We start from the raw sequence: 4,095 nt of genomic DNA, 5'->3' as shown, positions 1-4,095 counted from the left end.
TTATAACCCAACTTCACGTTGTAGATCACACTTAAGCTGTGAGACCAGACAACCCTCAACCTTCCAATTATTCAAGCACATTTTCTTCTTTATGTTTATTTTGAAGTAAACAGGCTAAAGGATTGCTTTTTGCAAAGAGTGGGCTACAAACCAGGCAGATAAAAAGCATTCAGATTAATATCTGTTATTAACATATGCTCACAGCTTAGATTGGATTTTTTTTTCTGATGAAATACATACCTTGCATGTGGTCTTTCAACGTCTCTGCCTGCTGTAACTCAAACATGGCTGGATGAAAATGAAATGCAATTGCTTTTTGATTTGCCACGGTAAACATGATGACAATTTTATTATAAGATAATAAAAACCTTGCATTTTCCTTATCTTTTCCCTTCCAGGTGTTTGTGGGTTTTGAAGCATAGCGTTTTAACCACAGTAAGATGTCATTATCTACAATGGCACATTCCCGTATTTCAAACATTTTCTCAGACTTTGCATGAGTTAATGGCTGGCTTAATGAGCTGCGGCTTGAATGTGGAAGGACATCTCATTGTGTTAATGAACCATGAAAAGGGCAAGCGCACATTATTGTGCGAATTGTTTTAATAATCAGCTCGCTGTCAGACACACAACCCATCTTCCAAAAGCCTGCTTCATCTATGAGCAAAGATGCTGAATGTTTCATTTAAACAACTTACTCTGCAATAGCTCAGCAATCTGCTCCAGCATTGCTGTTGTTTCTCTCGACACCCCTCACCGCTCCCCCCCCAGCGCTTTTCATAGGAGGGTAGATCTCAGCGTGGCTTTGTGAATCCAGTGAACAGTCTTGTCTAAGACTTACTCAGTTGGAAGAGGAGCTGAGCTGAAGTAGCAATGCTTCTATTGTAGATCTGTTTTCTTTATGCTGCCTCAAAACTTGCAATTAGTCAACGGAAGTTAAATAAATAATTAGAACTGCACATTATATCAGATGACATTTGCCATCTTAACGTCAACATGTGTTATATTGCAATTGCAAAGGACTGCGTGAAGACATTTTTCTGTAGGATATTTCAATTACCATGTTTGCAAATTCAAAATGACATCCATTCTGTTGGATAGACCTTCACTGCCATGGATGCCTACACTTTTAATAATATCAGCGATGGAGACGCTGAAGCTCACAGAGGTAGTGATGATGGAAAAGAAAGATGTCAGGAAAATATGGGTTGATTGTAATTGACTTTGTCATTGCAATATTCAGTGACTGTATCCCAATAATTTGTTTACCTGTTACCGTTATCGACCCTATAAATTTTTTCATGCATTACTTCTGATGCTGCAGAAACTAATACCAATGATCGTAGCCTGGCTATTTTCTGAATGGTTTACTGGTGGAGCCGGAATAATCCTTTAATGTCAGAAAATGTTGTTGAGGTCAGTCACCAGGCAAACTGCTTTCTGCCAATCTGATTGGTTTGTCTGTCTCTTGTCCATGGAAAACAGTAAAGGAACACAATTGCATGTGGCACAGCGGTGAGAATGGCTTATAAAATGAAATATAAGACATCAGAAGTGCATATTCAATAATTAATTCTGCTGCTAACTCTGTATTTTATAAGTGGAGCTGCCATATAAATTTTTTAGTGCAAAACATTTAACCTTGCAAGTTGAAATTCCAGTCTCAAGGGACTTCCAATTAATTCTTTCAAGTGAAAAGTTTGTTCAAATTTCCATAATGAGCCTAAAAACAATTTGTTTCTGACTTTGTTTTTCTTTTTGCACATTTAAAATTTATGGGATAGGAAAGTCGAGTTTATTTCTATGGCTCATTTCAGCAAAAAGACAATTCAAAGTGTTTCACAAGATGAAAAAGCTAACAAAAGTAACATTGCATAATACATGATTGAAAAGTTAGAATACAGACTAAAATGAATGATGAACTAGTTATTATTAATTGAAGGCAATACAAATGGGTTTTCAGCCTTAAATCAGTGTTTCAGCCTCTGTTGTGTTGTTCGGTTTTGTTATTCTACGTCCCATTTTGTGAAAACTGGCCCTCTTTAGAGATAACTTGATTATAAATTGGTTTCACATCATAGCGCAACTCCTTTATGATTGACAGTCCCACTACACAATCAAAGCACATGATTTTTGTTATTACAAAGTCTGGAGCCATCAGCTGTATTCAGTCTGCTGTGTGACTATTGCCCTGATGGTAACAAAAATTCAGATCTGCAGCACCGGTTCATGTTTTTAAGTGGTTACCAAGTGGTTTTTACCTCTTTTCTCCACCAGTTCAGCTATGATAATATAAATAACTCCTGTTAAAACAAATCCTTATATGTAATATGTTATTCAGGTTTCATCTGAGAAACAATGTAATACTTTCAGTTCCACAGAATTGTGTATTGCATCTTATGCCAACATGAAAGTAGGCTTTCATGACTCACACCACTTGTCAGCATAGCGACATGATAGAAAGGTTTTGTTTCCTTCCTTTTCATGTCCTCTTAAAATTTCACTCAGCCTTCATCTCCGGACCTCCAAGGTCATCCTCAGATGTGCATCAGTGGCCCTGGCAGACCCACGCACTACTCTCCCATCATCCTCACTCTCCATTTGACTGCCCTGCCAGGCAGAACAAAAAACAACTCTGTCTGCAGCAAAAGCCCTCAGCTCACCTTCGCTTTCAATAGTGTGCACACCCACAACCCCCTCCGTACACACACAGACACACACACACACACACACACGGTGCACAGAAACATGTCAGGTGAACTAGTGAAAATCTTAGTCGTCCAAGATGAACAAAGTGTTTGAATCTTCTCATGCTGATGTTCTTTGTTGACCTTTAGTGATAATGGATGAGGAGTGATGGAGAAAAGGCCGATGTCAAGATAGGAAGGCCTGCTGAAAGGTTCTTGTTAGAACCAGTAGCAAATAAAGAGAACAGGCATGAGATTACATCAGACTTTCACTGTTGTCATTTATTGTTTTGCATGTTTTACTTCTTCAAAAATGTTGACACTTTCATGACTTATTTTCTTGCATCACATAGATTTAAACATTGAAATATTTATTTTTGTTGCTTTGTTGTTGGTGTCCAGCAGTTCACTGGAAAACAGAATAATGTCCAAATCTTTCTGTACTGTCACAACAGGTAACAATCACAGTTTGTTTCTCTAGCAAAGTGAAGTGTAAAATTTTTGTTTTACTTTCAGACTAATTTCACAGATTTGAATCCATAGTAATTTTGATGATCCAGACAATTAGCCAAGAATCTGCATTAAAGGAAATGTGACTTCTTTCCATGAACTTCTCACAATGTTTTACTTAATGTTACTTCAGTATTTCCACATAACATTCTTTCTTCAAGGTTTTCTATTTTGAAAAGTGCACCAGTTCCTCTGCAGCAAATAACCTGCACAACATGATGTGACCAGTCTGGTACTTAGCATGATGTTTTTGGGGCTGAACCTTTCCCGCTTTTTCCTTCAAGATGGTTATTGTGGCCAAACGCTGCAACCAAATTTTCATCAGACCAGAAACTACATCTCCAAAAATGCAGATTCTTGTCCCTGAGTACTGTGGCAAACTATAATCTGGCTTTTTATGCTGTCTTATAATAATGTTTTCTTCTTTCTGAGAAGCCTTTCAACCCGTCTTGGTACAGGACTAGTTTTATTGTGGATGAGTGCCACAAGAAAACAAAATCTCATGGTCTGTTGATTTTGTTCTGGGGTGGATACCCACATTTCATACACAAAGAAATGTAATCTCTTGGTCACAGAATCACTCTTATTAGCAAGAGGACTGAAAATTCAGCACTGCTAATAGTTTAATATAATTTTTGAGCAAATGATTTTGGCACCGTGAGGCATCTGGCAATTGTACCCAAGGATGAACTTTACTCACAGAGGTCCTTCTTGGGCAATTGCTTTTGATTTTATAATGACAAGAGAGCAGTGTGTTTGAGTTTCTGCCTTAAAGTACATTTACTGTTGTGCTTTCACTTACCTTTAATGTTATAAATCAGCTTATCAGAAGATCATCATCTGCGGGTTTCAAAATCATTTTGAATTTTCAGAAATTAATACAAATATATATTCCTTT

At 37.4% G+C, this 4,095-nt stretch overlaps 1 protein-coding gene across 1 annotated transcript in view; it reads left to right on the top strand.

Moving 5' to 3' along the window:
- The window catches only part of gpc5a (glypican 5a), a 122,561-nt gene that overhangs the window by 90,650 nt on the left and 27,816 nt on the right, over nucleotides 1-4,095 (top strand). The gene's annotated exons all lie outside the window — the stretch shown is intronic.

The sequence above is a fragment of the Poecilia formosa genome, unplaced genomic scaffold (assembly GCF_000485575.1).
Source record: "Poecilia formosa unplaced genomic scaffold, Poecilia_formosa-5.1.2 Scaffold60, whole genome shotgun sequence".
Lineage (NCBI taxonomy): Eukaryota > Metazoa > Chordata > Actinopteri > Cyprinodontiformes > Poeciliidae > Poecilia > Poecilia formosa.
Note: the sequence above shows the minus strand (reverse complement) of the source record. Positions and strands in the feature narration are given on the sequence as shown.